This window comes from Micrasema longulum, unplaced genomic scaffold (assembly GCF_059751315.1).
Source record: "Micrasema longulum isolate JH-2025_06_02 unplaced genomic scaffold, ASM5975131v1 h1tg000831l, whole genome shotgun sequence".
NCBI classification, from domain to species: domain Eukaryota; kingdom Metazoa; phylum Arthropoda; class Insecta; order Trichoptera; family Brachycentridae; genus Micrasema; species Micrasema longulum.
The window spans coordinates 1069729-1081829 of record NW_028278023.1 but is presented as its reverse complement, the minus strand read 5'-3'; the positions used below and the strand labels follow the sequence as shown (position 1 = coordinate 1081829).

General features: G+C 32.4%; 1 protein-coding gene across 3 annotated transcripts in view; it reads left to right on the top strand.

Annotated features, from left to right (window-relative positions):
• Dg (Dystroglycan) overlaps positions 1–12101 on the top strand; it is a 156716-nt gene that overhangs the window by 24463 nt on the left and 120152 nt on the right. For all 3 annotated transcript variants that reach the window (XM_088230922.1, XM_088230921.1, XM_088230920.1), the window contains exon 2: positions 1859–1974. The gene's annotated coding sequence lies outside the window, so the exon portion shown is untranslated. The remainder of the gene's footprint in view (positions 1–1858; positions 1975–12101) is intronic.

The window sequence follows — 12101 nt, the reverse complement described above, 5'->3', positions numbered from 1 at the left end:
TGCCTAAATTCAGTTTCTAAGTCTCCCAAACATTCTTTTGTTTTAGGTTTTACATTTTACATAATGCAAGCAACGTTTTTAACTGTAGTGATTTGTTTTTATTTGAATTTTGTTTATTATTAATAATCAACCTCAACGTAAACCCTTAATAGGTGAGTAAATTATGTTTTATGAATGGACGACGAAAGAATGGTAAAACAAGTATACATGGCGAAAATGAACGGTAACGTGAGACGAGGATGACCAAGGAAAACGTGGCATAATCAAAATCAAAATCTTAAGTCTGGTCATGTCAAAAGCAGACAAAACCGAAGGGCATGGAAGACAAGATGTATGAATGTGGAAGAAGCTAGGAACATATACCAGGATAGACGTGTGTGGGATTCCATTCTCTCTACTTTCCCCTACGGGGAAATGGTGTGATGGCAGTGGTTGTAGTAGTGCAATATAACATACTTAACCTACATTTTACACATTATGTTAGCATTTCAATGATATACAAAATTGCATTGATTTGGTGGTTATTTAAAAAAATATAATTTTAATAGCTGATTGAAAAACACGAAAAGTTTTGTTGCATCGAATCTTAGGTCTCAGATCTGATTCTGATTCTTGATTACCCAAGTATTTAATTTTCTTTTTCATAATTTCATCCATTATTTTAATAGATTTATTTATTTATACTTTAACAATGTTTGTATTATTTTTTTATACAGAATAATGTTCCCTCATGTATGAAATTGAATTTTTGTTTGAACGACAAAAATACCTACAAAATATGCATTCGATCAATGCGTTTGCCAGTTATAATATACAATGTGTCTTATTGAAGGCATATCCGGCGCTATTTGTGTTTTGGCACAGATCCAATATATTTCCGATATTTCGTACCGTCTTTCAATAAACACACCACTCTCACTTTTTCTCTGTGTATGAAAATACATGTAAACATTTTTTTTTCTTTAACTGACTTCAGTTTCATGAATGGTGCGCCTTACAAGGTATATTGTGGGCGTAACTACTGGCATATAGTTAAGTATTAAAATATTTTTTAAATGTGTACGCTCAGAAAAAGAAGTAAAGTTTACTAAAACCAAACTATTAAATTCATATCTCTTACGAGAGCGCAGATAATCATACCGAAGTATGGACGAAATTGCTGAAAAATCCTTAGTTGTACGCACAATTAAGTCTTACATACACGTTTACTTCAAAAAAAAAATCTTATTACTATTAGTCGGCCTCGTGGTGTAATGGTCAGCGCGTTGGCCTACCATGTAAGAGGTCTCGGATTCGACTCACAACATGGTTGACATGAAATATTATTTAAAACGGTGTTTTTACACTACAATATTTCATTGTCCCTAAACTGGTACCTGAAGCGTTAGACTGAACACCTTACCTTCATGTAACAAAAATGATCAAGATATGCTGCGATTGGTGTATCAATGCAGTGCCCTACGCACCATTAGGTGCGGAAAGGGAATGATGATGACTAAAATTACTAATTTGAAGAACACAATGCCCATAAATAAATATGTGTCTTATTTGTTCTGTCATTTACTTAAACATGATTAATTTTCATTGGTTTTGCCGTTCGCGAATATGATGTAATTTTATATAGGTGAACCGAGTAAATAATTTTCTTTTCTGTTGTTCATAATCTTGACTTTAAAATTTTAGTCTGAGATAAATGTTGCTTGAGGTATTGTTGATACATCTACCTACAAAAATCATGTTTTTGTGCATCTTATAAAATACCTCACTCACGCGTGCTTGCTAGCCTACTTCCTCTTCTTAAACAATCTGACGAATTAAGAGTAATAATTAATAAATTGTTTTTTCTTTTTCTCCATAGGTAATGAAGCAGACTTGCTTGCTGTATTGAGATGAGATTTTAAGGTTTTTCATAAGAGTTCCTCTCAAGAAATTTAAAGAAGATAAAGTTTTGAAAAGCGAATAACACAACGCAACGTGAGTATTTTTTATCTATGAATTCCCGCCCAATTACTGATGTTTACGAGTAACACTGTTCTCGTATGTTGTGTGAATGTCTGGTCTGTCGTGATGGCAATTACAGGTAGTATTACATTGTTGTGTCGTGTTGTGGAGTGGTAAGGTGTGTTGAGAGCTGTTCTGTCGTATGATAATAACCCACCCCATCACTCTAGCCCAGACTAAAAATCGTTGGATCGGGACTGCATCGCGCCACGAGATTTCACGCGTGAGCGGTGTAATTCTGACCATGTAAAATACCTAGAAATTATATGCGCCAGATAAATCCTCATACATCACAATGTAATCCTGCCTTAAGTCAATTTTATTAGAGTTTTTGATATATTATATGCATAGAATTAAGAATAGTCCAGAAGGAGCGTTGAATCATATTTGAATACATCGGACTGTGTCCAATAATTCCCCTGCTTAGACACACTTTCGCCGCGCGCATACTTGAAGTCACCGAGTAATATTGCCAGATCGCGAAGAATATAACCATAACACAAATGTAAGGTAAAAAAAAAAAAAACAATTTGTTGATTATTCTAAAATTTTATTGTGCACTCGGAAACATTAATTGACACAACAGAGTAGATAAGTAAAGGGTCATTTAATAAGAGTAATGGAATTGATGAACTTTGAACTTAAAATATAAAACAAATCTTATTTTACATAAAACGGATATTTTTATATCATTTTAAATAATATTTTATATTTTAAAGATAATGTTGGCCAAATGTCCACCACGGCGTTGTTTAATCTGAGGTTAAAGTTTAATTATTTCTCTTATTATATGAGCAAAGTAGGGTAAAAAAATTTACTACCCTGGCAACACTAATGAAATTTCCATTTTGTTTCTTCGACAATCTGACAGATGGAAAAATAATACAATTTTTAAGTAATGCATTTGTGACAAACACATTCATTTGATAATTACACATGAAATGTGATTTCATCCTGTTTCTTTAAGATCCTAGCAGTATTTCTACACTTTAAAAGGACACAACATGGCATGGTTAAATTCGAATCAGGAGTTGCGTACTGAGCGACGTCTACAAATAAACTAATGGGTTAAAACGTAAACCTACTCATTTAGGAGTAGTTAAGTCGGCTTCTGTTTGATGTGCGTATGCGGTTTCTGGACTCTTAATTCTATGGTTAAATCATTCGGCTAAAACTGCTTTACCATATTTTAAATTCTTGCATTATCACAGTTCATGATAAACTTTATTTAAAACATAAATATATGTATTTTCGTTTGGGATTCTGAGACCTTTTCAACCATCAAATGTGTAAAGAAATATTTTTCAATCTGCTAAGATAATGGTTAACATATTTATTACAACAGAGATAGAGAACATTTTAGAGAAGGGTAGATGGAAGTCTAGGCACTTGAAAATCAACAGATGGATAATGCAAGAAATACGGATGTTCAAACAGGCAGAATGTTAAATGTTATAGTGTGTTAAGTGGCCACTTATTATTTTATATTTTATTTTGAATCTTGAAAAAGGGCACATATTAACATATTCTAATGTGTGCGCTAATAATAACAATGTACATAAATATATTTATTTTATTATTTATCACATATTTCTTAACCTTCTGTTTGAATTTTGATATTTCTTTCTTTTTAATAAGTGTTTGTTCCCTTTGTACAATATTTTTTAGTTGCCTTATAAACCATATAAATAGAGATCGTAAGCTCTGTAAATGCCTAGACTTACATATTCCCTTCTCTAAAATATTCTCCATCTCAGTTGTAATATTTTGATTTTGATAACTCCCCGGGGGGTGAAATCCAATCCTCTACAAGCATTTGGACAAACTCAAAATCTATATAATTATTATTCTATTCAATGCACACCCTGTCGTTGTCCACAATGACACGTATTTTAAAGGTCCATTTTTTGTACGATTTCTTCTAGTTTTAGCTATCGTTTTGTTTTTGCCGCGGTCTATTACTGTCCCGGGATTTAATATTAATATCAGGGATAGTAATATAACTACGAAGTCGAAAAGTTCGAAAGTTGTTGAAAATTCTTCTGACCAGATTTGTTGACCTTTTTTACTGATAAGTAATTTTATTATTTTATGTTCCTACCTACCAAGCGCGAGCTGTGGTTTTAGCTTATCTTTTCCATGATCTATATTGTCCATATTCAACAAAACGCATTTATTTTTCTGTCTACTCATTTGCGAGGGATTTATTTTTGGTACAACTTACCTTATTCGATTCGTCTATCAGTAGATGCTTTAAGATACGTACAAATACGTTTAGAAAATACTGTGAAATTATTTGAATCTAACAAAAAATGAGCACAGATCGCACAAAACAAAAATATTTATACGATTACCTCTTGTTTTCTTTATAACTAAATCTAAAAACATGTCAATGTCATCTTTCTATTAGAAAATAATATTTATAGACATTGTACCATTATTTTATAATGTTTATCCTTCCGGCGTTTAAATCTTATCTGGGGGATAAATGTAAGATTTAGAACTTGACGTAATCTGATGGTTGAATTTTATTTTATATTAAACAAGTGGCTCTCAACCTGTGTAGCCATTTGATCCCACATGTAGTAGTGGTTTAATATTCACGTCTTGCCTGATATTTTCCCACAGCCGACGTTACCTCTAGGGAACATTAAGTTCAATATCACTTTTATCATTTCACGTTAATCATTTTTTGCTAAAAGCTTTTTCCATCATCCCATAATGTTTTTTTTGTATTCTCTGCGGTTTGATATGGGCTTTTATGGGCATTATTCAAATGTTTTTATATCAAATTATGAATAACTTACGCGGATGTTTATAGGGATATAATATATTTAAGAAAGGAATATGGAAGTGTAGGCATTTGCATAACTTATGACCAATAATTAGCTTGTTTTAATTATCACTTGACGCATTGTGTAACATTCAACATTCTGTCCATTTTCAAATATGTGTGTATCTTAAGTCTTCCATCTTGCGTATTTTTGTGAATTCTATAGTTTTTTCTACTCGTTTCGGCTGTGTATGTGCTTCGCACTCCATAATACAAAACTGAATCTCGTATTACATGGATCAGAAAATGGTAAGAAATCTTGCGCAAGATTTCCCAATAATTTTATTGGGCCCACATAAAAGAGTATATACCGTACAAACGAAAAAACCAAAAAACAGTTATTTTCAAACGTAAAATGGTATATATGTGTGGATCATAGTCCATCGTTCGATGACACACACTTGTGCAATAATTTCACATGAAATAGAACGACGACCGATGAAGCAAGTCATCATTTTATCTTGAATACAATAAATTAAAGACAACGTCTTGCAGTGCATTCACGCCACGGAGACATGAAGAACAAAGGAACGTGGCCTATAAAAAGACCACTGGGCGTTACCTCGCAAACATGCTCATCCCACGCCCGTGATACTGTTAAGTGTCATTTTTAACTGTCAACGCGTATTTATTGTCACTTGTGTCACTTTGTTTATCCTCAGCCTTATTCGTTTCACTGCACTTTTCCACTTCACACTTGCCTTTCTTTGCAGAAATGCAAATACTTACTTTTAATGAGGTTAACGATCTATATTATTTTAGAAATCTAAATTTGATTGTTGATCTCATAATAATATTTTATTAGTTGTCATTAGTCGCATCATCACAAGATACCCTTTTTGTCGACGGTAAAACTTCCTGTTATCTGTCATGGCGCTGAAAACATCTACGTACTTGTCATGCTTACGTGCAATTTTCAATCCCGGAAGCTGTCCCGTGTAAAACGGCAAATAAAATAACCCAACAATAATTGATGTACCAGAAACTGCACAATATCTCGCGCAAGAATTTGTACCATTTTCCGACCTATGTAATATGAGATTTACCCTCTGTTTATATTATTAATTTGTTTATTATTCACCTTTATATTATAAATCCGACCAGTAGCAAAGATTCTCGTACATACTTTTGTGTTTAATAAAATGTACTCATCTTCTTTGCACCTAGTCCGTATAAATTATACATCTCTTCTTTATATCATAATGGCTAAAGCCCCTCCTCGAATGAATAATGCCCTCGCTCCGCCAATCATCAGATATCCAAACAAATCTTTCTTTAAAGGCAACACACGCGGGATGCATTCACAATGTGTGGTATTCTGATTGAACAAACAATTAAAAAGGATAAATAGAAAAAAGGATGTGACTCAGGCGAAGGAAAGGTCAGATATAATGATGCCATCGTTTAAATATTCACTTTACTGTGCCACTATGTTTGCACGACAAAAGCTTACGGATAAAAATTGTTGTCTTAGGGCTAGTTTAAAGTTAAATAATGAAATAAATGCGGTTTCGGCAAAATGAGCAAAGTGGGTAATATAAAAAAGTAGGGTTCAAAAAGCCATTTTCACGGTTCTACGTATATATGTATGTATGTATGTATGTATGTATGTATGTATGTATGTATGTATGTATGTATGTATGCATGTATGTATGTATGTATGTATGTATGTATGTATGTATGTATGTATGTATGAATGTATGTATATATGTATGTATGTATGTATGTATGTATGTATGTATTTATATATATATATTTAGGGTTCATAGTACATTTATCGATGACACACACACGTGCTAAATAATTTCACTCGAAATATGGTGCAACGACCGATGAAGCAAGTTAGCGTTTTCTATTGAATCCAATACAGCATACTATGCAAATCTAACAGTATTGCACATAACGACGAGAGCTTTATCCTTTCGTACATTAACATTTTTCATTTCATGGACATATGAAGAACAAAGGCACTTGGCCTATAAACAGAGCACATGGCGTGGCGCCCAGTCAGTCAGTCAGCATCAGTCAGCTCAGCCAGTCCGAAGACTCAGCTCAACGCAATTACTCAGCTCCAGCATGTAGTTCAAGTGCAGCCAATTCAACTCCTCATCGCCGTAACACTCGCGCCATACATTCACTATTTATAAGCCATGTAATAAATACGCATTAAACAGATACCTCGTTTCTTCTGTCAATGACTAACTGGGGTAGGAGCTCTACTAATCCTTTAGCAACCAAAACCCTACGTATGTATGCATGTATGTGTGTACATATGTATGTATATATACGTATATTTATATTTGTAACAATTCATAACATTTGTAGTACTATTTTTAATTTGATTTTTTTTTTTAATTCGGGAGATCCAAAGCATCCTTGCAGCTGTTATTGAGTCCTGGGGGATTCTGTCAGCTGCGCATAGAAGAATGCTTACTTAATTATTCCTAAGGAAAAAATCTGTTTGCAGATTAATAAGAGAAGAGAGGACTACTTGGCGGATTAATATCAACTTGAATTTCTTATTCAGGAGTTTTACCTGAGAGTAGCCATGGACCCGAAAGCACTCGTCAAGGGTTCCGGTTCCATTTCACACACAGAACTGTATTCTTCATCCGCCCAAACACTGACACGTTTTATGATCTATTGTTATCCAGTTTGAATGAAATTCAAATGTTTTTTTATATTTTTTTATTGATTAATTACATAATTGACACGTGTTTTTTTCTATAAAATCTCCTTTTATATTTTTTTAATGTTATAGCTGTTACTTTCTAAAACAGAGACCAGCTCTTGTGCTTGTAAAGTGACTTATGCTGTTATATTTATTTAGAAATTTGAAGTTATATAATTTCGAATACACAAGAGAAAATAATTTGAATTATACGAAATAAAAAGAAAAACAGAAAATAATAATACAGTTATACGAATTAAAATAGAAAGCAGTTTTCACTCGGTTTCAAAAAATTTCTTAAATCCTACTTTGAATTTGTTTAGTGATAGTTATATTAGTTTTAATAGTTTTTAGTTCGTTGGGGGGATTATTGTAATTTTTTATTCCTTGCTTAATTATATTTTCTAACGTAACTAATTAGCGCTGACAGTAAAGTTTATTATTTTTTTGAATAATGTATCATGACGTTTTATAAAGTAAATGCCCTTTCAATCAATAAAATATGAATTTAATGAATTGTTTCTTCCCTATGTAAACAATGATTTATCTATCCAACATTCTAGTATATTTAAAATAAATTATGAAGTCTTTGCATATAATGTTTTTATTGTGTATTTATTTTTTTCCATACCTCAATCTAAACAATATCAGTTAACAATGTGTACGAGCATGTGTTTGTAAATAAATTAGCGGATTTGTAGATGCGTACCGAATGTGTTTTATTAAAATACCTGCATCGAATTCTGTATTAATTAATAACTTTACTAATGACAAAAAAATGCACTTTAATATGACTCTTTTTAATGAAAATAATACAAAACGCGATTGGTACATTATTTCAAAATGCCTGTTTTCTGTTCTCGCCTTATTTAATTGATTGACAACGAAGTGATAAATCAATTGCTTGGAAAATACAGTTGGAACTGGCTTGAGGAAAACTGCTTTTTTCTTAGATGCAATATGCTGAGATCGATAAGGAATATCTATCTCCTTTTACGCCAGTAATTAACTATTGTGTACGGGCGTTAGTAATAATTGCTACTTGTTATTATTCATATTTATTTATAAATAAATGTGACTGTTTAGATTAGTCTTAGGGAAGCTAGAAACGTCTTACATTTTGTTCTATAAAAATAAGTTGAATTATATTATAATATGATATTTTATAATTCTGACATGGTGTTGTAAACGAGCGATAATATGTGCAGACAGTCCGCGCATCGCACCGCGGAACGCTAAATCCGCCATTGATTATGTTTACAAACTGTGTTATACGCACTACCACCACCGTTCGCTCATTGTACGTAACTAAATCACAAAAGTTCTTGCCATTTTCTGATAATGAACACGTAAAGTGACGTTACAGGCGTACTACATATCTACGCATATGCCGGCACTTCACGATTTACGTACCTATATTGTCTTCTCCCTCTAACGCATAATTTAGCGTTATGGAGCATAGTCCATCTCACTCAAGCCATAGTTTTACCAGATCTGGTATTATTCACAAAAAAAAAAATATATAATGCAAATCAAAATGTTCATGGTGACGAATTTGCACATGTTTTTACTATCAGTTTTATATTTACAAACATTTTAACATGGTATTGCTTTACGCTTATACACATACTAAGAGACCGCCTTTAAACATAACGTAACAAGATGATTTCAAAATAGCGTGTTAATTCTAAAATCCTTAAAAATCTCTGGTAAATGGAAATTTGTAGGTAATTTAAATTTAAAATATTTTTTTACGTATACGTATTGTACTAACATCACTGTGTGCACAACAATAAATATAAATTAGCATCATTTACCTATCCGCACTTGCGTGTTGCGTTGGGTACTGCATTCTTACTCCGATTGCAGCGTATCTAGATTATTTATTTTACATAGAAAGTAAGGTGATCAATCTTACGCTTCTGAAAATAAATATAAAGAAATAAATCTACTGACCTTTTCTGTCACAATTTCGTTTCGTAAGTCCGTTCGTTCGTCGATATCGTCGCTTTAGTTCGTTTTTGTCCAACATACTGTTTTTAACGAAATTTAGTCTAGTGTTCAGGAGTTATGAGAAAGCCTTTATTTATAAAATTCAGATGAAACATTTAAAAAATAAATTGTTTAAGGGATTTTCTAATTTATTTTGTCTTAAGTTGTGTTCATTATTTATGCCTATTTCGTAAAAAAACTTAAAGCTCTATTTGTGTTTTTGTCTGTGGGATAAAAACGAACGAAGCGACGATATTGTGCCCTTTCTGCAAAAAAGCACTATGTCAAAATTTTGCTGTTTTGACATACTGATGAGGTTATACTGTTGAAAAAATACTCTACAATCTGCAAAAACACAATAAGTCCTATCTACACTACAAGTCGAGATATTTTCTGTAATAAGTTAATATAACATAAATCCGTTCAGGGAAAAAGCACCAAGGGACAAGGGACGCCGCGCCGTATTGGTGGGCCATCAATAACAATATTTCGGATGTATTCTGCGGAGCTTATGGAGTAGTACTGACTTGAAAAAAGGTTAGATTGCTGGTCGGCAACATGATATCCTGGAGATGTCTAGTAAGTAATGTCTACATGCTTTACTCGGGGGCAAACGTGGCATTTTTTTTTTTTTTTTTTTTTTCTTTTTACTAATTAATAATTATTTTACCTAATGTAATAGGTACTGTTCATTAGATAAAATGATTCCATAACTTTTTTAATTAAAGAGAACTACAATGTGACTTTAATTTAAATTATTTACTGTGGTATTATGTAACAGCAAAAATGCACTAAGTCATGTCAATCCACTATTATATGAAAAAAAAAAGAATGTTCAGTTATTATTTAAATTAAACCATTGAATAAAATGTAAATAGATCAATTTACCATTTTTTCAAGTTGGCTTAGTAAGTTTTAGTATAAAAAAAAGTTATTTTGTTACAAACTTTGAATTTCAATTATCTCAGAAGTAGTAATTTTGACTTAGTGCTTTTTCGCAGCATACCCACGATATATCTATCTCACTCTTATACAATCAAAATCGTATTTCGCTCGCGTTCCCTATCATACAATACGAATGAGAAACGAATTAGTTACAGAATAAGGCCACTGTTATTACATGTCCCACTCAGTTTTGTATAACAGCGCCCAAATGCATTTTGCGGCAGATGCACCCCGGTAAATAATGAAGTGCATCGACTGTTTGCCACACTGCCACAATATTTTGTTACATAATTCATAGTCTGTCAGTGAGAACATTGACGCGTAGAAGGCACTAGTGATGCATTGTGTTTTTATATTCCCTATTAATAAACATAAAACATACACACATCTATTGTAACGGCATCGTCTCACAACATTGAATATTAAATAACTTTACTTTTTCTATGGATTCACTAAGTTGTAAACGAGATGAGCATCAATTTTAGTACATTAATTGATGTAAAGATCCTTTTTGTATCCTCATTTTACAGGTAACAGCTCATTATTTCCCTATCAGGGATTATTTTTATTTTATTTAACTTTTTGTACATAATGTTATTTGTACATTTACTGGCTTATTGTCAAATGGCAATTTCTTCCAACCAATAAAATAATAGTTTTATTTTTATAATTCAAGTTACATATTTTATAGAAAATATGAAGATGTTTAAAAATAAAAATAAACGTATTTGTTTATAAATTACCTTAAATCAAAACTTTTACTCAATTGGAAAAAGTAAAAAAGGGGAAAGAGGAAAGGAGGAGAGATTAAGGAAGAGAAAGGAGATGTTTCTCCAGACGTTATATTATAGTGTGTTCGAGGTTAAAATATTTTGCTTCTTTTGATAATCGATAATTTTAACATTTTTAAAGTAATTAAGGTCTATGAAATACTGTCCAGTAAAAAAAAAAAAATGCTAATTATTAGTAGCATAAAAAATATTTAAAATTTGTCAAATTCCCGCAAAAACGGTCATTCCGTTGGCCACGTCCCTAATACGTCACGATTCATGTTTATTTGTTCCTGCCCATTCAAATTTGTTTAGAACACTGTCACGAATCTTGTAGTCACAACTAGCAAGGCCAAACATGTTGCGTTATTCTATCAACGTATTTTAATTACATTTCTTTTATACATTTATGTATGAAAACATTTCTCCACAATATCCATATTGATTTCGAAAATACAATTAAGTCACTGCACAACTCGGCTCCGGAATATCTAAGGGAACTATGCATTCCAGATGAACTAGCTGACAGGCGTCTCACGCTTAGATCAGCTACGTCTACGGCGAGAGGAAAAGTTATTATACCTCTACGCAAACAGCGCACTAAATTTGGTGAACGCGCATTTGTGATCGCAGGCCCTATGGCATGGAATGCTCTCCCAGCAGAGGTGCGAGGCTGTGAAAGTGAAGTGATGTTTCGGAAAAAACTTAAAACCCACTTGTTCTCTAAATCATTTGAATAAATCCGTAGCACGTGACAACAAAATAAATTATTTTAATTAAATTACAAATTTAAAAGCTTCAATTAAATTAACTTAACAATAGAATTACCATGTAAAGCGCCCTTGAGGTATTTTATTACGAAAATGGCGCTGTATAAGTTATCCATAAT